Raw genomic sequence first — 22,984 nt, forward strand, 5'->3', positions numbered from 1 at the left:
TTTGCCACTTTTATGTCATCCATTCTGGCATATGCAAACACTTGTACATCTATTTTAGTCATTTATTTTTTGCAAGAGTATTTTAGGACCAATACCAAAAAAATGCTATATTATGTCTTTTCATCTGTAAACACTTCGGTATGTATCTCTAACTGATAAGGGCTTTATTAACATAAGCAGCATGCCACCAACACAACCTGTGAATTTAACAAGAATATCTTGATACCTTCTAATATATATTCTCTGTGCAAATTTTCACTTGTCCAAAAGGTGCTTTTCATAGTTGCTTTGTGGGAACCAAAATCTAAAAAACTCCACACATTGCTTTGGGTTATTCCTGTTAAGATTGTTTTATTACAGAAGGCCCTGCATTGACCTTCTTTGTCCATTATTTTGATTTATCAAAGAAACCAGATAATTCCATAGAAAGATCCACTTTCTCAAGAATTGGCAGTCAGACCTAGAAGTTTGATTAGATTCAGATTAAATATTTTAGGCAAGTATAATTTTGAGTGTATTAATGATGAATAAAATACTTGTTTTTACTGCTTCCAATGACTCCAGGATTGATCAATGAGTTCAGTTCGTGTCAGCTGCCACCTCCATTATGAAATTTTCTTCAAGGAGGAGCCAAGATGGCGGAGGAGTAGGACGGGGAGAACACTTTCTCCCCCACAAATTCATCAAAAGAGCATTTAAACATCGAGTAAATTCCACAAAACAACTTCCGAATGCCGGCAGAGGACATCAGGCACCCAGAAAAGCAGCCCAACTCTTCGAAAGGAGGTAGGAAAAAATATAAAAGACAAAAAAAGAGACAAAAGAGGGAGGGACGGAGTTCCGTCCCGGGAAGGGAGTCTTAAAAAGAGAGAAGTTTCCAAACACCAGGAAACCCTCTCACTGCCGAATCTGTGCCGAGCTTTGGAAGCACAGAGGGCAACATAAAAGGGAGGGGAAAAAAAAAAATAAACAATTAAAAATCGCGGATTGTGAGCCCTACGGGAACTCCCCCAGCGGAGAAGCAGCGCAGACGCCTGCACACGGCATTAGCAAGCGGGGGCTGGGCAGGGAAGTGCGGCACGGGCTGTGTCCCTTAGAGTAAGAATCGGGCCGAATGTCCTGAGCGCTATCTGAGCGAAATAATTTGGGCTAGCAAACCAGACTGTGGGATATCTACCACGCGAAAAGCCAGCCCTAACCTAAGACACCGCCAGGCCCGCGCACAGAACAAAGGACTGAACAGAGATAGCCGGCTGCAGACCTCCCCCTCCGGTGACAGGCAACCAGAGCCGGAAGGGGGCAATCGCAGCCCCAGAGAGACACTATCTATAAAACTGTAAGCAGGCTTCTTTGCTAACTAAAACTTCTTGGGGGTCTGGACGGTCAACATCTGCCTGAGAAGGTGCGCCGGTTTTACACCCAGATAACCGAGTGGCGGGGAGGGGATAAGTCGCAGCATTGGCGCCCGCCAAGCACCTCATCGCCTGAGCTGCTCGACCTGGGAAGAACACAAAACGCAGGCCCAACCGAGTCTGCGCCTCTGAGGACTACCTGAGTGCCTGAACCTGAGCGGCTTGGACCTGGGAGCTCAGTCCAGGGCCGGCCTCTGATTGTTCCCGGCGGAACAACCTAGAGCCCAAGCAGTGTGGGCAGGGAGGTTACACGCGCCGTGAGCGGGGGCAGACCCAGTGTGGCCGAGGCACTTCGAGCGCACGCCAGTGTTATCTGTTTGCAGCATCCCTCCCTCCCTCCCCACAGCGCGGCTGAACAAGTGAGCCTAAATTAAAAAAAAAAAAAAAAAAAAAAATAGGGTCCTCCACCGTCCCCTTTGTGTCAGGGCGGGAACCAGACACTGAAGAGACCAGCAAACAGAAGAAGCTCTAACAGAGGGAAACGCCTTGGAAGCTACAGGCCATAGATTAAAACCCTGTGGTTACTACGGATTACATAGGAAGGGGCCTATAGATCTTGAGAAATATAAGTCGGACTAAGGAACTGCCAAAAATGAACTGAACCCACAATACTCACAATAAAACCAGAGAAAGACCTAGATATATTTTTACTATTTTTACGATCTATCTTTCTTTCTTTCTTTTTTTTTTAATTAAAAAAAATTTTTTTTAAGTCCTCTATTGTCCTTTAATTTTCACTTTTATAACTATTACTTTGCAAAAAAAAAAAAAGACCCTATTTTTTTTTTTTTTCTTCTTCAGCAAACTTCATATATATATTTTATAATTTTTTGACCGTGGTTTGTTTTTTTTTTTTTTTTTTTTTTTTTTTTTCTTTTTTCTTTTTCTTCTTTTCTTTAACATTGCATTTTTGAAATTCCAAACTCTACTCTAGATTTTTAATTTTAGCCTTTTGATATATGTTATCAATTTTGTACCTATAGTTTTTTTCATAATTGCTGTGACTTTTTTTTTTTTTTTTCCTCTGTTTCTTTCTCTTCTTCTTTTATATAACATCGTATATCTGCAATTCCAAACTCTACTCAAGATTTTTAATTTATGCTTTTTGGTATTTGATATCAATTTTGTACCTGTATTTTCTTTATAATTTTTGCGACATTGTTTTTGTTGGTTTGTTTGTTTTCTCTCTTTATTTTTCTTCTTCTTCTTCTTCTTTTTTTTTTTTTTTTTTAACGTTGTATTTTTGAAATTCCAAACTCTACTCTGGATTTTTAATTTTTGCTGTTTGGTATTAGTTATCAATTTTGTACCTGTAGTTTCTTTATTACTTTCACGACCTTGTTTGTTTTTCTTTGTTCGTTTTTTCTCTCTTTCTTTTCCTTCTCCTTTTCATTAACATCGCATTTTTGAAATTCCAAACTCTACTCTAATTTCTAATTTTTGTTTTTATGTATTTGTTACCAATTTTGTACCTTTAAGAACCCAATCTTCAGGACCCATTTTTCACTAGTGTACGAGATTACTGGCTTGACTGCTCTCTCTCCCTTTGGACTCTCCATTTTCTCCACCAGGTCACCTGTATCTCCTCCCTAACCCCTCTCTACTCTACCCAACTCTGTGAATTTCTGTGTGTTCCAGACGGTGGAGAACACTTAAGGAACTGATTACTGGCTGGATCTGTCTCCCGCCTTTTCATTTCCCCCTTTTATCCTTCTGGCCACCTCTGTCTCCTGCCTCCTTCTTCTCTTCCCTGTATAACTCCGTGAACATCTCTGAGTGGTCCAGTTGTGGAGTGCACATAAGGAAGTGACTACTGGCTAGCCCACTCTCTCCACTATTGATTCCACCTCATCTCATTTGGGTCACCTCTAACTCCCTCCTCCCTCTTCTCTTCTCCATGTAACGCTGTGAACCTCTCTGAGTGACCCTCACAGTAGAGAAACTTTTCATCTTTAACGTAGATGTTTTATCAGTGGTGCTGTATAGAAGGAGAAGTTTTGAAACTACTGTAAAATTAAGACCGATAACTGGAAGTAGGAGGCTTAAGTCCAATCCCTGACTCCAGGGAACTCCTGACTCCAAGGAACATTAATTGACAGGAGCTCATCAAACGCCTCCATACCGACACTGAAACCAAGCACCACACAAGGGCCAACAAGTTCCAGGGAAAGACATAACAAGCAAATTCTCCAGCAACAAAGGAACACAGCCCTGAGCTTCAAGATACAGGCTGCCCAAAGTCACCCCAAAACCATAGACATCTCATAACTCATTACTGGACATTTCATTACACTCCAGAGAGAAGAAATACAGCTCCATCCACCAGAACATCGACACAAGCTTCCCTAACCAGGAAACCTTGACAAGCCACCTGTACAAACCCACACACAGCGAGGAAACGCCACAATAAAGAGAACTCCACAAACTGCCAGAATACAGAAAGGACACCCCAAACTCAGCAATTTAAACAAGATGAAGAGACAGAGGAATAGCCAGCAGATAAAGGAACAGGATAAATGCCCACCAAACCAAACCAAAGAGGAAGAGATAGGGAATCTACCTGATAAAGAATTCCGAATAATGATAGTGAAATTGATCCAAAATCTTGAAATTAAAATGGAATCACAGATAAATAGCCTGGAGGCAAGGATTGAGAAGATGCAAGAAAGGTTTAACAAGGACTTAGAAGAAATAAAAAAGAGTCAATATATAATGAATAATGCAATAAGTGAAATTAAAAACACTCTGGAGGCAACAAATAGTAGAATAACAGAGGCAGAAGATAGGATTAGTGAATTAGAAGATAGAATGGTAGAAATAAATGAATCAGAGAGGATAAAAGAAAAACGAATTAAAAGAAATGAGGACAATCTCAGAGACCTCCAGGACAATATTAAACGCTACAACATTCGAATCATAGGGGTCCCAGAAGAAGAAGACAAAAAGAAAGACCATGAGAAAATACTTGAGGAGATAATAGTTGAAAACTTCCCTAAAATGGGGAAGGAAATAATCACCCAAGTCCAAGAAACCCAGAGAGTCCCAAATAGGATAAACCCAAGGCGAAACACCCCAAGACACATAGTAATCAAATTAACAAAGATCAAAAACAAAGAACAAATATTAAAAGCAGCAAGGGAAAAACAACAAATAACACACAAGGGAATTCCCATAAGGATAACAGCTGATCTTTCAATAGAAACTCTTCAAGCCAGGAGGGAATGGCAAGACATACTTAAAATGATGAAAGAAAATAATCTACAGCCCAGATTATTGTACCCAGCAAGGATCTCATTCAAGTATGAAGGAGAAATCAAAAGCTTTTCAGACAAGCAAAAGCTGAGAGAATTCTGCACCACCAAACCAGCTCTCCAACAAATACTAAAGGATATTCTCTAGACAGGAAACACAAAAATTGTGTATAAATTCGAACCCAAAACAATAAAGTAAATGGCAACGGGGTCATACTTATCAGTAATTACCTTAAACGTAAATGGGTTGAATGCCCCAACCAAAAGACAAAGACTGGCTGAATGGATACAAAAACAAGACCCCTGCATATGTTGTCTACAAGAGACCCACCTCAAAACAGGGGACACATACAGACTGAAAGTGAAGGGCTGGAAAAAGATTTTCCATGTGAATAGGGACCAAAAGAAAGCAGGAGTAGCAATACTCATATCAGATAAAATAGACTTTAAAACAAAGACTGTGAAAAGAGACAAAGATGGTCACTACATAATGATCAAAGGATCAATCCAAGAAGAAGATATAACAATTATAAATATATATGCACCCAACACAGGAGCACCGCAGTATGTAAGACAAATGCTAACAAGTATAAAAGAAGAAATTAACAATAACACAATAATAGTGGGAGACTTTAATACCCCACTCACACCTATGGATAGATCAACTAAACAGAAAATTAACAAGGAAACACAAACTTTAAACGATACAATAGACCAGTTAGACCTAATTGATATCTATAGGACATTTCATCCCAAAACAATGAATTTCACCTTCTTCTCAAGTGCACATGGAACCTTCTCCAGGATAGATCACATCCTGGGCCATAAAGCTAGCCTTGGTAAATTCAAAAAAATAGAAATCATTCCAAGCATCTTTTCTGACCACAATGCAGTAAGATTAGATCTCAATTACAGGAGAAAAACTATTAAAAAATCCAACATATGGAGGCTGAACAACACGCTGCTGAATAACCAACAAATCACAGAAGAAATCAAAAAAGAAATCAAAATTTGCATAGAAACGAATGAAAATGAAAACACAACAACCCAAAACCTGTGGGACACGGTAAAAGCAGTCCTAAGGGGAAAGTTCATAGCAATACAGGCACACCTCAAGAAACAAGAAAAAAGTCAAATAAATAACCTAACTCTACACCTAAAGCAACTAGAAAAGGAAGAAATGAAGAACCCCAGGGTTAGTAGAAGGAAAGAAATCTTAAAAATTAGAGCAGAAATAAATGCAAAAGAAACAAAAGAGACCATAGCAAAAATCAACAAAACCAAAAGCTGGTTCTTTGAAAGGATAAATAAAATTGACAAACCATTAGCCAGACTCATCAAGAAACAAAGGGAGAAAAATCAAATCAATAAAATTAGAAATGAAAATGGAGAGATCACAACAGACAACACAGAAATACAAAGGATCATAAGAGACTACTATCAACAATTATATGCCAATAAAATGGACAACGTGGAAGAAATGGACAAATTCTTAGAAAAGTACAACTTTCCAAAACTCGATCAGGAAGAAATAGAAAATCTTAACAGACCCATCACAAGCACGGAAATTGAAACTGTAATCAAAAATCTTCCAGCAAACAAAAGCCCAGGTCCAGACGGCTTCACAGCTGAATTCTACCAAAAATTTAGAGAAGAGCTAACACCTATCCTGCTCAAACTCTTCCAGAAAATTGCAGAGGATGGTAAACTTCCAAACTCATTCTATGAGGCCACCATCACCCTAATACCAAAACCTGACAAAGATCCCACAAAAAAAGAAAACTACAGGCCAATATCACTGATGAACATAGATGCAAAAATCCTTAACAAAATTCTAGCAATCAGAATCCAACAACACATTAAAAAGATCATACACCATGACCAAGTGGGCTTTATCCCAGGGATGCAAGGATTCTTCAATATCCGCAAATCAATCAATGTAATACACCACATTAACAAATTGAAAAATAAAAACCATATGATTATCTCAATAGATGCAGAGAAAGCCTTTGACAAAATTCAACATCCATTTATGATCAAAACTCTCCAGAAAGCAGGAATAGAAGGAACCTACCTCAACATAATCAAAGCTATATATGACAAACCCACAGCAAACATTATCCTCAATGGTGAAAAATTGAAAGCATTTCCTCTAAAGTCAGGAACAAGACAAGGGTGCCCACTTTCACCATTACTATTCAACATAGTTTTGGAAGTTTTGGCCACAGCAATCAGAGCAGAAAAAGAAATAAAAGGAATCCAAATTGGAAAAGAAGAAGTAAAGCTCTCACTGTTTGCAGATGACATGATCCTCTACATAGAAAACCCTAAAGACTCCACCAGAAAATTACTAGAACTAATCAATGACTATAGTAAAGTTGCAGGATATAAAATCAACACACAGAAATCCCTTGCATTCCTATACACTAATAATGAGAAAACAGAAAGAGAAATTAAGGAAACAATTCCATTCACCATTGCAACGGAAAGAATAAAATACTTAGGAATATATCTACCTAAAGAATCTAAAGACCTATATATAGAAAACTATAAAACACTGGTGAAAGAAATCAAAGAGGACACTAACAGATGGAGAAATATACCATGTTCATGGATTGGAAGAATCAATGTAGTGAAAATGAGTATACTACCCAAAGCAATCTATAGATTCAATGCAATCCCTATCAAGCTACCAACAGCATTCTTCACAGAGCTAGAACAAATAATTTCAGAATTTGTATGGAAAAACAAAAAACCTCGAATAGCCAAAGCGATCTTGAGAAAGAAGAATGGAACTGGAGGAATCAACCTACCTGACTTCAGGCTCTACTACAAAGCCACAGTTATCAAGACAGTATGGTACTGGCACAAAGACAGAAATATAGATCAATGGAACAAAATAGAAAGCCCAGAGATAAATCCACGCACATATGGACACCTTATCTTCGACAAAGGAGGCAAGAATATACAATGGATTAAAGACAATCTCTTTAACAAGTGGTGCTGGGAACTCTGGTCAACCACTTGTAAAAGAATGAAACTAGAACACTTTCTAACACCATACACAAAAATAAACTCAAAATGGATTAAAGATCTAAACGTAAGACCAGAAACTATAAAACTCCTAGAGGAGAACATAGGCAAAACACTCTCTGACATACATCACAGCAGGATCCTCTATGACCCACCTCCCAGAATATTGGAAATAAAAGCAAAAATAAACAAATGGGACCTAATTAACCTTAAAAGCTTCTGCACATCAAAGGAAACTATTAGCAAGGTGAAAAGACAGCCTTCAGAATGGGAGAAGATAATAGCAAATGAAGCAACTGACAAACAACTAATCTCGAGAATATACAAGCAACTCCTACAGCTCAACTCCAGAAAAATAAATGACCCAATCAAAAAATGGGCCAAAGAACTAAATAGACATTTCTCCAAAGAAGACATAAAGATGGCTAACAAACACATGAAAAGATGCTCAACATCACTCATTATCAGAGAAATGCAAATCAAAACCACTATGAGGTACCATTTCACACCAGTCAGAATGGCTGCGATCCTAAAGTCTACAAGTAATAAATGCTGGAGAGGGTGTGGAGAAAAGGGAACCCTCTTACACTGTTGGTGGGAATGCAAACTAGTGCAGCCACTATGGAGAACAGTGTGGAGATTCCTTAAAAAACTGGAAATAGACATGCCTTATGATCCAGCAATCCCACTGCTGGGCATACACACTGAGAAAACCAGAAGGGAAAGAGACACGAGTACCCCAATGTTCATCGCAGCACTGTTTATAATAGCCAGGACATGGAAGCAACCTAGATGTCCATCAGCAGATGAATGGATAAGAAAGCTGTGGTACATATACACAATGGAGTATTATTCAGCCATTAAAAAGAATACATTTGAATCAGATCTAATGAGGTGGATGAAACTGGAGCCTATTATACAGAGTGAAGTAAGCCAGAAAGAAAAACACCAATACAGTATACTAACGCATATATATGGAATTTAGAAAGATGGTAACAATAACCCTGTGTACGAGACAGCAAAAGAGACACTGATGTATAGAACAGTCTTATGGACTCTGTGGGAGAGGGAGAGGGTGGGAAGATTTGGGAGAATGGCATTGAAACATGTAAATATCATGTATGAAATGAGTTGCCAGTCCAGGTTCGATGCACGATACTGGATGCTTGGGGCTGGTGCACTGGGACGACCCAGAGGGATGGAATGGGGAGGGAGGAGGGAGGAGGGTTCAGGATGGGGAACACATGTATACCTGTGGCGGATTCATTTTGATATTTGGCAAATCTAATACAGTTATGTAAAGTTTAAAAATAAAATAAAATTAAAAAAAAAAAAAAATTTTCTTCAACCTTCCACCTAAGATCTTGACAGCACTGAGGACTGTTGTCTAGATTCATGACTCAATTCAGTTCACTTCAGCTCAGTCACTCAGTCATGTCTGACTCTATGTGACCCCATGGACTGCAGCATACCAGACTTCTCTGTCCTTCACCAACTCCTGAAGTTTACTCAAACTCATGTCCATTGAGTTGGTGATGCCATCCAACCATCTCATCCTCTGTCATTTTCCTCCTGCCTTCATCTTTCTCAGCATCATGGTCTTTTCAAATGAGTCAGTTCTTTGCATCAGGTGGCCAAAGTATTGGAGTTTCAGCTTCAGCATCAGTCCTGCCAATGAATATTTAGGACTGATTTCCTTTAGGGTGGACTGGTTGGATTGCCTTGCAGTCCAAGGGCCTCTCAAGAGTCTTCTCCAACTCCACAGTTCAAAAGCATCAGTTTTTCGGTGCTCAGTTTTCTTTATAGTCTAACTCTCACATCTATACATGACCACTGGAAAAACCATAGCTTTGACTAGATGGATCTTTGTTGGCAAATTAATGTTTCTGCTTTTTAATATGCTGTCTAGGTTGGTCACCGGAGAAAGCAATGGCACCCCACTCCAGTACTCTTGCCTGGAAAATCCCATGGATGGAGGAGCCTGGAAGGCTGCAGTCCATGGGGTCGCTGAGGGTCGAACATGACTGAGAGACTTCACTTTCACTTTTCACTTTCATGCATTGGAGAAGGAAATGGCAACCCACTCCAGTGTTCTTGCCTGGAGATTCCCAGGGATGGGGAAGCCTGGTGGGCTGCCACCTATGGGGTCACACAGAGTCGGACACGACTGAAGTGACTTAGCAATAGCAATAGCAATAGCAATAGGTTGGTCATAACTTTCCTTCCAAGAAGCAAGCATCTTTTAACTTCATGACAGCAGTCACCATCTGCAGTGGTTTTGGAGCCCCCCCAAAATAAAGTCTATCACTGTTTCCATTGTTTCCCCATCAATTTGCCGTGAACTGATGGGACCAGATACCATGATCTTAGTTTTTGCAATGTTGAGTTTTAAGCCAACTTTTTCACTCTCCTCTTTCACTTTCATCAAGAGACTCTTTAGTTCTTCCTCACTTTCTGCCATAAGGGTGGTATAATCTGCATATCTGAGGTTATTTAAATTTCTCCCGGCAATCTTGATTTCAGCTTGTGCTTCATCCAGCCTAGCATTTCTCATGATGTATTCTGCATATAAGTTAAATGAGCACAGTAACAATATACAGCCGTGACATACTCCTTTCCCTATTTGGAACCAGTATGTTGTTCCATATTCCAACTGTGCTTCTTGATCTGCATACAGATTTCTTAGGAGGCAGGTCAAGTGGTCTGGTATTCCCATCTCTTTCAGATTTTACACAGTTTGTTGTGATCCACACAAAGGCTTTGGCCTAGTCAATAAAGCAGAAGTATATGATTTTCCTGGAACTCTCTCACTTTTTCAATGATCCGATGGATGTTGGCAATTTGATCTCTGGCTCCTCTGCCTTTTCTAAATCAAGCTTGAACATCTGGAAGTTCATTGTTCATGTACTGTTGAAGCCTGGCTTAGAGAATTTTGAGCATAACTTTGCTAGCATGTGAGATGAGTGCAATTGTGCAGTAGTCTGAGCATTCTTTGGCATTGCCTTTCTTTGGGATAGGAATGAAAATTTACCTTTTCCAGTCCTGTGGTTACTGCTGAGTTTTCCAAATTTGCTGGCATATTGAGTGTAGCACTTTACAGCATCATTTTTAGAATTTGAAATAGGTCTACTGAAATTCCATCACCTCCACTAGCTTTGTTCATAATGATGCTTCCTAAGGACCACTTGACTTCACATTCCAGGATGTCTGGCTCTAGGTGAATGATCACACCATTATGAATCTGGGTCGTGAAGATCTTTTTTGTACAGTTCTTCTGTGTATTCTTGCCACCTCTTCTTAATATCTTCTGCTTCTGTTAGGTCCATACCATTTCTGTCCTTTATCGAGCCCATCTTTGCATGAAAAGTTCCCTTGGTATCTCTAATTTTCTTGAAGAGATCTCTAGTCTTTCCCATTCTATTGTTGTACTCTATTTCTTTGCACTGATCACTGAGGAAGGCTTTCTTATCTCTCCTTGCTATTCTTTGGAACTCTGCATTCAAATGGGTATATTTTTCCTTTTCTCCTTTGCCTTTCACTTCACTTCTTTTCAAAGCTGCTTGTAAGGCCCCCTCAGACAACCATTTTGCCTTTTTGTATTTCTTTTTCTTGGGGATGGTCTTGATCCCTGCCTCCTATACAATGTCACGAACCTCTGTCCATAGTTCTTCAGGCACTCTGTCTATCAGATCTAATCCCTTGAATCTATTTCTCACTTCCACTGTATAATCATAAGGGATTTGATTTAGGTCATTTCTATAATTTCCTATAAATGAAATAATATGGATTTAGTCTTTTGTATGGGCACCTTTCTCTTAGCATAATGTTTTTGAGATTAATCCAAGTAGTTTCATATATCAGCAGTTCTTTTCAGCGTGGAGTAGTTTTAGATCATATGAATGTATCACATTTTATTCATCGATTCACAATTTTATTGGACATTTCATCCCTGAAATGTGGATCAGTACTAAGTGGAAAGGGTTGCTCTGTAGATCTTTGGAGGTCATTCCTCCCCCCTCCCCACCCCCCCCCATGTATATATGTTTGTGTGTGTGTATTTACCTTCTACTTGGCACTCTGTTCTACCAGATCCAGCCACCTTCTCCCACTAAAACTCCATTGTTCAAATGGTCAACTCAAAGAGACAGATGGGCTCTGTTTTAGTTCCCCCTTCCTGCACCACAGACTGAAAACTGCTTCCAGGTACTAATCTGGGGCAATCATAGAGTTCACCATTTTTGTTTCTTATCTCAAAGTGATCACAAACCTGCACTGTCTATGTTCTAGTGTCTGAAAAGAAGTGTTTGAAAAATATTTATTTTTTAGCTTTCTAGTTTTATAAGACAGGAGGGCAATTCCCATAGAAGTCAGTCCTTCATAATGGAAGCAGAGTTTCCTGAATCTTTATCACAAGATAAAATTAGGTTTTTTTTCCAATCAACTCTCTGAAGTATAATTTATATACTTTAAAATTCACGGTTTAAATCTATAGATTGCTGGTTTTGATAAATGTATGCAACATATAATCACCACCTCTATTTCCCTCAGGGAGTTTCCTCAATTCTTTTTGCAATCAGGCTTCATTCACCTCTCTCAATCTGGGCAACTAAGCATCCAATCTCTGTCAATATAGATTAATTGCATCTGTTCTAATATTTCAAGCATATGGGATCAGTTTTGCTTTGTGTCTGACTTCTTTCAGTAGTATAATGTTTATAATGTTCATTGATACCCTTGCATGTGTCCATGTGTAGTTCTTTTTTGTTGCTGAGTTGTAGTCAATTGCATGGATGAACCAGTTTGTTTATCAATTCATTTATTGATGATCATTTGGAGAGTACTCAGTTTGGGACTATTATGAATAAAGCTGCTATGAACATTCCAATACAAGTCTTTTTATGTACATGTTTTCAGTTCTCTTGATTAAATATCTAGCAGTGGGATATTCAGTCATGTGTAAGTATTGATATATGTTGAATTTTATAAAAAACAAAACTTCCAAACTCTTTTCCAAGTGACTGCATCATTTTACATTTCTAATGGTAATGTATGAAAATTCCAGTTGCTCTACATTATCACCAACACCAGGAATAGTTTTGCCATTCTTTTTAATATAATTTATGCCAGTCAGTAGAAAGGTATATTTTGTTGTGATTTTCATTTGGGGTTCCTGATGACTACACTGAACATATATTCATTTGCTAATTGCCCATTTGTATTCTTTTGTATTGTCTATTTTAGTGTTCTGCCCTTTTTAAAACAAGGTTGTTTGTGTCCTTGTTGCTGCTGCTGCTGCTAAGTTGCTTCAGTCGTGTCCGACTCTGTGCGACCCCATAGACGGCAGCCCACCAGGCTTCCCAGTCCCTGGGATTCTCCAGGCAAGAACACTGGAGTGAGTTGCCATTTCCTTCTCCAATGCATGAAGTGAAAAGTGAAAGTGAAGTCGCTCAGTCGTGTCCGACTCTTTGCGACCCCATGGACTGCAGCCGACCAGGCTCCTCCGTCCATGGGATTTTCCAGGCAAGAGTACTGGAGTGGGTTGCCATTGCCTTCTCCATGGACTTTGTTATATCCTTTTATTAAACTTATTGAGCTAATCATGTACTTTTTTTTTTCAGTCTGTTACTATGACCCACATTGATTTTTTTTTTCAGTGTTAAATTACCCTTGCATTCTTGGAAAGGTCATATTTGTTCATAATGTGAATGAACGAATTATTCTTTTTATATATTTTTGTATTTGGTTTGATAGACTAAAATCTTTGCATCTTTGCATTCATGATTATGAAAAAGGTTATATAGTATTCATTTCTTGTAATGTCATTTTCTGGTTTTGGTAGCAAGGTACTGCTGACCTCTGTGTAAAAATAATTGGGAAGTATTTTCTGCTCTTCAATTTTCTGAGAGATTTTCCATAAAACTGGTATTATTTCTTCCTTAAATATACAGTGGAATAGCCCAGTTTTCTTCGTGGGAAGGTTTCTTTCATCTGTATAAGGACATTTACATGATCTATTTTTTCTTGAATGACTTTTGACCTAATATGTTTTTTTTCATCTAATATGTCAAATTTATTGGTATAAACTTGTTTATAATATTCCCTTATTAGCTTTTAATATCTGCAGAATCTGTAGTGATGTTCCCTCTCTCATTCCTGAAATTCCTAATTTTTGTTTTCTCTCTTTTTTTTCCTGATCAATCTAGATAGAAATTTAAAACTTTTTAATTTTTCTTTTATATTAGAGCAAAATTGATTAACTTTGTTATATTAGTGTTATGTTAGTTTCAGGTGTACAGCAAAGTGCTTCAGTTATACATATACATTTTCAGTTTTTTCTCATTTAGGTTATTTTTCTCATTTAGGTTGAGCAGATTTCCCTGTGTTATACAGTAGTTTTTTGTTGGTTATCTATTTTAAATGTAGTAGAATGTACATGTCAATCCTAAACTCTGAATCTATCCCTCACCTTCACTCTTCCACCCTGCTAATCATAAGTTCATTCTCTAAGTCAATGAGTCTGTTTTTGTTTTGTGAATAGATTCATTTGTATCATTTTAACAATATGATATGTATCAGAGAAGCAATATCATGTGATATTTATCTTTCTCTGACATACTTCACTTTAGTATGATAGTCTCCAGGTCCATCAATATTGGTGCAAATGGCATTATTTCATTCTTTTTAAAGGCTGAGTAATATTCCATTGTATATATGAAACACATCTTCTTTATCCATTCACCTGTCAATGGGCATTCACCTGCGTTCATGTCTTGCCTATTGTAAATGGCTCTGTAGTGAACATTTGGATGCATGTATCTTTCAAACCATTTTTTTCTCCAGATATATGCCCAAGAGCAAGATTATGCTCAAGATTCTTCAAGTTAAGCTTCAGCAGTATGTGAATCAAGAACTTCCTGATGTACAAGCTGGATTTAGAAAAGGCAGAGGGACCAGAGATCGAATTTCCATCATCTGTTGGATCACAGAACAAGCCAGGAAATTCCAGAAAAACTTCTGTTTCATTGACTGTGCTAAAGCCTTTGACTGTGTGGATCACAACAAGCTGCAGAAAATTCTTAAGGAGATTGGACTATCAGATCACCTTACCTATCTTCTAAGAAGTCTGTATGCAGGTCAAGAAGCAACAATTAGAACTGGACATAGAACAACAGATTATTCCAAATTGGGAAAGGAGTATGTCAAGGCTGTGTATTGTCACCTTGCTTATTTAACTTTATGCAGAGTACATCATGCAAAATGTCAGGCTGGATGACTCACCAGTTGGAATCAAGATTGCCAGGAGAAATATCAACAACCTCAGATATGCAGATCATATCACCCTAACGGGAGAAAGTGAAGAGGAACTAAAGAGCCTCTTGAAGAAGGTGAAAGAGGAGAGCAAAAAAGCTGGATTAGGACTCGGCATTCAAAAAACTGAGATCATGGCATCTGTCCCAACACTTCATGGCAAATAGATGGGGAAAAAAATGGAAACAGTGTCAGATTTTATTTTCTTAGTCTCCAAGATCACCACAGATGGTGACTGCAGCCATGAAATTAAAAGACACTTGCTCCTGGAAGAAAAGCTATGACAAACCTAGACAGTGTATTGAAAAGCAGAGACATCACTTTGCTGACAAAGGTCCATAAAGTCAAAGCTCTGGTTTTTTCAGTAGTCATGTACAGAGGTGAGAGCTGAACAATAAACAAGGCTGAGCCCTGAAGAATTGATGCCTTTGAACCGTGGTGCTGGAGAAGACTCTTGAGAGTCCCTTGGACAGCAAGGAGATCAAACCAGTTAATCCTAAAGGAAATCAGTCCTGAATGTTCATTGGAAGGACTGATGCTGAAGCTGAAGCTCCAATCCTTTGGCCACCTGATGCAAAGAGCCAACTCATTGAAAAAGACCTTGATGATGGGAAAGATTGAGGACATGAGGAGAAGGGAGTGACTGAGGGTGAGATGGCTGGATGGCATCACCAGCTCAATGGACATGAGTTTGGGCAAACTCCAGGTGATAGTGAAGGACAGGGAAGCCTGGAATGCTGTAGTTCATGGGGACCAGCAAGACTTAGCAACTGAACAACAACAAATGCCCAGGAGTAGGATTTCAGGATCATATTGTAGTTCTATGTTTAGTTTTTTAAGAAATGATATTGCTCTCCATAGTGACTGTCATGATGTACTCTCGCACCAACACTGTAGGAGGATTCTCTCTTCTCCACACCCTCTCCCACATTTATTGTCTGTAGATTTTTTTGATGATGGCCATTCTCAGCAGTGTGAGATATTATCTTATTGTAGTCTTGAATGGATTTCTCTAATATCAAAGTTGAGCATCTTTTCATGTGCCTCTTGGCCATTTGTACATCTTCTTTGGAGAAATGTCTATATAGGTGTTCTGTCCAATTTTTGATTATGTTGTTTGTTTGTTTTTATATTGAGCCACATGAGCTGTTTGTAAATTTTCAGGAATAATCCTCATCAGTATTATAGTTTGCAAATATTTTCTCCCATTCTGTAGGTGGTTTTTTCAGTTTGTCTATGGTTTTCTTTGCTGTGCAAAAGCTTTTTTGTTTAATTAAGTCTCATTTGTTTATTTTTGTTTTCATTTCCATTATTCTAGGAGATGGCTTGAAAAAGATATTGTTGTGATTTATATCAAAGAGTGTTCTGCTTATGTTTTCCTCTAAGAGTGCTATAGTATCTGGTCTTACATTTAGGTTTTTAATCCATTTGTGTTTATTTTTGTGTATGGTGTTAAAGAATATTCTAATTTATTTTCTTTTACATGCAGCTTCCCAGTTTTCCCAGTATCATTTATTGGAAAAGCCATCTTTTTCTCATTAACCATCATTTCTCATTGCCTCCTTTGTCATATATTAATTGACCATAGATGTGTGGGTTTATTTCTTTCTATCCTGTTCAATTAATCTATAATTCTGTTTTTGTGTCAGTATCATACTGTTTTGATGACTATAGCTTTGTAGTATAGTCTGACATCAGGGAGCCTGATTTCTACAGCTCTATTTTTCTTTTTCAAGATTTCTTTGGCTATTCAGGGTCTTCTGTGTCTCCAAAGGGCCATATGTGACAAATTCACATTTAACATCATACTCAATGGTGAAAAGCTGACAGCATTTATTCTAAGATCAGGAACAACACAAGAACATCCACTCTCACCACTTTTATTCAACATAGTTTCGAAGTCCTAATCATATCAATCAGAGATAAAAAAAATAATAATAAAGAGAATACAAATTGGGAAAGAAGTAAAAGTGTCACTGTTTGCAGATGATGTGATACTATATATAAGAAATCCCAAAGATACTACTAGAAAACTATTAGAGCTCATCAATGAATTCTGTAAAGTTGCAAGATATGAAATTAATACACGGAAATCTGTTGCTTGTCTGTGCATGACTAATGAAAGATCAGAAAGATAAAGAAGCAATCCCATTTACCACCACATCAAAAAGAATAAAATACCTAGGAATAAACCTACCTAAGGAGACAAAACACTTATACTCCAAAAACTATTATATAAGATGCTAATAAAAGAAATCAAAGATGACATAAACAGATGTAAAGATATAGCATGCTTTTGGATTGAAGAGTCAATATTGTCAAAATGACTGCACTATCCAAGGCAGTCTACAGATTCAATGCAATCCCTGTCAAATCACCGATGGCATTTTTCATAGAATTAGAACCAAAATTTAAAGTTTTATTGATCTTCTCAAAGAATCAGCTTTTGATTTCATTGATTTTTTTATATTGTTTTTCTTTTAATTTCATTGCCTGATATTCTTTATTATTTCATTGCTTCTTCTACTTTGTGCTTAATTTTCTCTTCTTTTTGTAATCCTACAAAGTATTAACTAAGCTAATTGACCTGAGAGCTTCCTTCTTTAGAATATAAGCATTTTTGTGCTATAAATTTCCTCCTAAGTACTGCTTTATTTCATCTCACAGTTTTCATTTGCTTGTCACAACTCATTCATATATATCAAAGTATTCTAATTTATTGTTGGATTTAATTTTTAATATATGGGTTATTTACTTATTTTACAGGAGTATAGTTGATTTAAAATACTATGTTAGTTTCAGGTGTACAGCAAAATGATCCAGTGAAAAATTTTCATATTATTTTCCATTAGGTATGGTTCCCTGTTCTATTCAGGAAATCCTTAATGCATGTCTCTTTTATGTATGAGAAGGTGGGACCAGCAGGGCCTCCAGTGCTCTCCATTCAGTTCTCTGGGGGAGGCCTTCCAGGGCAGGTGCCCACCCTAAGAGTGGCACCAGCCAGATTCCCCACACACAGATCAGCACCATGGCTGGTCTATGGGTTATTTAGAAGTATATTATTTTATTTCCAAGTATTAGAGGAATTTTCAAGATATCATTCTATTTTGATTTATAATTTTGTTTCACTGTGGTCAAAGAATACACTTTGTTATTTCAATACTTTTATTAAAACATTTTATGACCCAGAATATGATCTATCTAGATAAACATTCCTGTGCACTGGAAAAGAATGAGTATTCTGTGGTTTCCAGATGGAATATTCTATAAATGTCAATTTGGCCAAGTTAGTTAGTAGTGTTGTTTGTTTCTTTAATCCTTACTAATTTTCTTTATGCAAATTCTATGAACTACTGAGAAAGAAATGTTGAAATCACTGACTATAACTGTGGGTGTATAGATATTTCCACACAGTCCTATCTGTTTTGTGTTATGTATTTGGGAGTTGTGCTATTAGAAGCAAAAATATTATGGATTTTCAATATTTCATTGGTGCATCATTGATATTCATCATCATTGAGAAATGACTCTTGATCATTGTTTATATTCTTGGTTTTGAAGATCATCTTTTTATGTATTAGTGTGTGTGTGCATGTGTGTGTGCACTCAGCCACTCAGTCATGTTGGACTCTTTGCAACCCCATGAACTGTAGCCTGCCAGGCTCCTCTTTCTGTGGGATTTTCCAGCCAAGAATACTGAATGGGGTTGCCATTCCTTTCTCCAGGGATCTTCCTGATCCAGGGATCAAACCCACATCTCCTGCTTCTCTTATATTGGCAAGTGGATTCTTTACCACTGAGCTACCTGGGAAGCCTGTGTATTAGTATAGCTAACCCTAATTTCTTTGGAGAAGGCAATGGCACCCCGCTCCGGTACTCTTGCCTGGAGAATCCCATGGACGGAGGCAGCTGGTGGGCTGCTGTCTGTGGGGTCACACAGAGTCGGACACGACTGAAGCAACTTAGGAGCAGCAGCAACCCTAATTTCTTTAAATTAGTGTTAACCTGGTATATCTTTTTCCACCTTTTTCCACTTCTATTCTTCATCTATTTGCATCTTTATACTGAAATTTTGTTTTGTTTTGATGTGTTCTCAGCATTATATATTGTGGCTCTTGTTCTTTAATTTGATCTGACAATTTCTGGTTTTTAATCGTGTTTATATTTATTGTGATTCTAATGAAATAAGTTTAAATCTGTCATCTTTCTATTTCCTCTTTATCTACACTCTTCCTTATTTTCTCATTATTTTTCTGACTTATTTTAGATCCAATATTTCTTATGATTCCATTTATCACATTTGTTAATTAATTAGTTATAATTCTTTAATATATTATTTTAGAGGCTGCTTTAGAGTTTAGAGTATACAGCTATGACTTACTACAGTCTGCCTTGAAGAGATTTTATACTGTTTCATACATAGTGTAAGAATCTTAAAACAGTATATTTCCATTTCTTCCCATTTGAAATTTATACTATTGTTGTCGTGTGTTCTACTTCCTTACATACTATAAATCTCACAATACATTATTGCATTTTGCTTTGAACCATCAATTATATTTGTTTAATCCCAGCCTTCTAATGTATTCCCCCCTTCCTCACCTTTGGTAATCGTAAGTTTGTTTTCTGTGTCTGTGGGCCTATTTCTGTTTTGTAAATAAGTTTACTGGCATCTTTTCTTTTGTGCCTTGTTCCCCCTTTTAGATCCCATATATAACATATATATTTGTTTTTCTCTGGCTGGCTTACTTCACTTAGTACAATAATCTCTAGGTCCATCTATGTTATGGGAGTGTTACCAAACACAAGTTTAGTTCATTTGCCCAACATACAGTGAGGCCAAACAAACCAAAATGTCAGAGCTTAGAGCAAAGAAAGGTTTATTGCAGGGTCAAGCAGGGAGGACAGGTAGCTCATGCTAAAAAACCCCAAACTCCCTGATTGTTTGGGAAGAGAAGTCTTTTTTTTTTTTTTTTTTTTTTTCCCAGTTGTGTTGGGTCTTTCCTTATTGTTCTAGTGCAGACAGGATGGTTACTCACCAATTGTGGTGCATGGGTGGATTGTGGTGGCTTCTCTTGTTGCAGAGCACAGGCTGTAGGTGCACAGGCTTCAGTAGTCAAGGCACATGGCCTCAGTAGTTGTGGCTTGTGGACTCTGGAGCTCAGGCTGGAACTATGGCATACAGGATTAGTTGCTCTGTGGCAGATAGAATCTTCCTGGACCAGAGATCAAAGCTGTGTCTCCTGCATTGGCAGACAGATTCTTATCCATTGCACCACCAGAGAAGTCCTGGGGGTAGTTTTTATAGGCAAAATTTGGGGTGAGAGCTGCAGGGTATGTGACTGTCTTCTGATTGGTTGGTAGTGAAGGTAACAGGGCCATGTTCCAGAAATCCTGTGATCAGCCTGAAGTTACCATTCTCCACCTGTGTGTTAGTCGCTCTGTCATTTCTGACTCTGCGACCCCATGGACTGTAGCCCACCAGGCTCCTCTGTTCATGGGATTTCCCAGGTAAGAATACTGGAGTGGGTTGCCATTTACTCCAGGATTGACTATGCCAAAGCCTTTGACTGTGTGGATCACAATAAACTGTGGAAACTTCTGAAAGAGATGGGAATACCAAACCATCTGACCTGCCTCTTGAGAAACCTGTAGGCAGGTCAGGAAGCAACAGTTAGAACTGGACACGAAACAACAGACTGGTTCCAAATATAAAAAGGAGTATGTCAAGGCTGTATATTGTCACCCTGCTTATTTAACTTATATGCAGAGAACATCATGAGAAATGCTGGGCTGGAAGAAGCACAAGCTGGAATCAAGATTGCTGGAAGAAATATCAATAACCTCAGATATGCAGATGACACCACCCTTATGGAAGAAAGTGAAGAGGAACTAAAAAGCCTTTTAATGAAAGTGAAAGTGGAGAGTGAAAAAGTTGGCTTAAAGCTCAAATTTCAGAAAACTAAGATCATGGCATGCGGTCCTGTCACTTCACAGAAAATAGATGGGGAAACAGTGGAAATAGTGGCTGAATTTATTTTGCGAGGGCTCCAAAATCACTGCAGATGGTGATTGTAGCCATGAAGTTAAAAGACTCTCACTCCTTGGAAGGAAAGTTATGATCAACCTAGATAGCATATTGAAAAGCAGAGATATTATTTTGTCAACAAAGGTCCGTCTAGTCAAGGCTATGATTTTTCCAGTAGTCATGTATGGATGTGAGAATTGAACTATAAAGAAAGCTGAGTGCCGGAGAATTGATGCTTTTGAACTGTGGTGTTGGAGAAGACTCTTGAGAGTCCCTTGGACTGTAAGGAGATCCAACCAGTCCATCCTAAAAGAGATCAGTCTTGGCTATTCATTGGAAGGACGGATGCTGAAGCTGAAACTCCAATACTTTGGCCACCTGATGTGAAGAGCTGACTCATTTGAAAAGACCCTGATGCTGGGAAAGATTGAGGGCAGGAGGAGAAGGGCACAACAGAGGATGAGATGGCTGGATGGCATCACTGACTCAACGGACATGAGTTTGGGTAAACTCCAGGAGTTGGTGATGTACAGGGAGGCCTGGCATGCTGCGGTTCATGGGGTCGCAAAAAATAGGACAGGACTGAGTGACTGAACTGGACTGAAACCATCAACTGTATTTTACAGAGACTTAAGTGATAAGAGAAACCATCTTTATATTTACCCGAGTAATTTGTCTTTCCTGGACTCTTCATCCCTTTGTGTAGATTTGAATTTCCATCTAGTGTAATTCTCTTTCTGTTCAAGGACTGCTTTAACATTTCTTGGACTGTACATCTGTTGATTAAGAATTATTGATGCTTTTATATGACTGAAAAATTCTTCAATCTGCCATTGATATTAAAGATATTTTTGTAGAGTACAGAATTCTAAGGTTCCCCCCACCTAAGAGCTTTAAAAATCTTGTTCCTCTAGCTTCTGGCTTGAATTGTTTCTGACAGAAAGTCTGCTATAATTCTTACCTGTGTTCTTGTATAATGTGCCTTTTTTCTCTCTTGCTGTTTCTAAACATATTTCTTTATTACTTTTCTAGAAATTTGATTTTATATGCCTTGGGGTAGTTTTATTCATGTTTCTTCTACTTTGATTCCATTGTGTTTCTTTGATCTGGTACTCTCCCCTGCTCCTAGATGCCTTGGTCTTTCTGGACTTCTACCTCTGTCTTCTTAGGAAATCCATTGCTTGGCTGTCCCCTCTCCATGATGTGACCTGGAAATTCTTTCTAAGCAGTAAGCTGGGGCAATAAAAAAGGTCCCTTGGTTTCTTTCTACTTTCTCAGGGAGCATCATTCCACTGCTTCATGTCCTGTGTTAAAAATAGACCACATTATTTCATAAATTTTGTCTGATTTTTCAAATTGTTTCATATGGAAGAGTGAATCTACTCCCTGTTACTCCATCTTTGCTAGAAACTTGGACTAATGCTTATTGAACATCTACTATGTACCAAACACTTTGCATTCATTCTTTCATTAAATTCTTCCAGAATCTGAATGATGAAGATATTATTAACCCTTTTCATAGATAAGGAGACTAGGGGATATGGCAGCATTAATGAAAAAAAGTCATATAACTTATTAAATGACAGAATGATTATTTGATCTCAGATGTATTTGACTACAAAAGAATGCTACTTCCATATAATACAGAGACAAAAAAGTATATGAATGTGAATAAATAACATCCATTCTGTAAAATTCATTTTAATGGGCAATTTAAACTTCTTTTCCCTAGTGATGACAGCTGGTCCATGATATAGGAATTAGAGCTTTATAATTCAAATCATTATCCTTTTCATTTGTTCTTGTCCCTTAATGATATCAGAGACAGAGTCTACACTTTTCTGGCCATGTTGGCTGTAAAAAAAAATTCCAGTTCACTTTGAAGTTCCAATCACAAATGAAGTTTAAACCCTTTGCTCAGTGGACTCCAAGGGACTTGGAGAAGGGGAACA

At 38.0% G+C, this 22,984-nt stretch overlaps 1 protein-coding gene across 1 annotated transcript in view; it reads left to right on the forward strand.

The window, feature by feature from the left end:
* The first annotated feature begins 627 nt into the window (after nt 1-627).
* CCDC190 (coiled-coil domain containing 190) overlaps nt 628-22,984 on the forward strand; it is a 33,820-nt gene continuing 11,463 nt past the window's right edge. The window contains exon 1 of the mRNA XM_055587235.1: nt 628-786. The gene's annotated coding sequence lies outside the window, so the exon portion shown is untranslated. The remainder of the gene's footprint in view (nt 787-22,984) is intronic.

Source organism: Bubalus kerabau, chromosome 6 (genome assembly GCF_029407905.1).
Source record: "Bubalus kerabau isolate K-KA32 ecotype Philippines breed swamp buffalo chromosome 6, PCC_UOA_SB_1v2, whole genome shotgun sequence".
NCBI classification, from domain to species: Eukaryota; Metazoa; Chordata; class Mammalia; order Artiodactyla; family Bovidae; genus Bubalus; species Bubalus kerabau.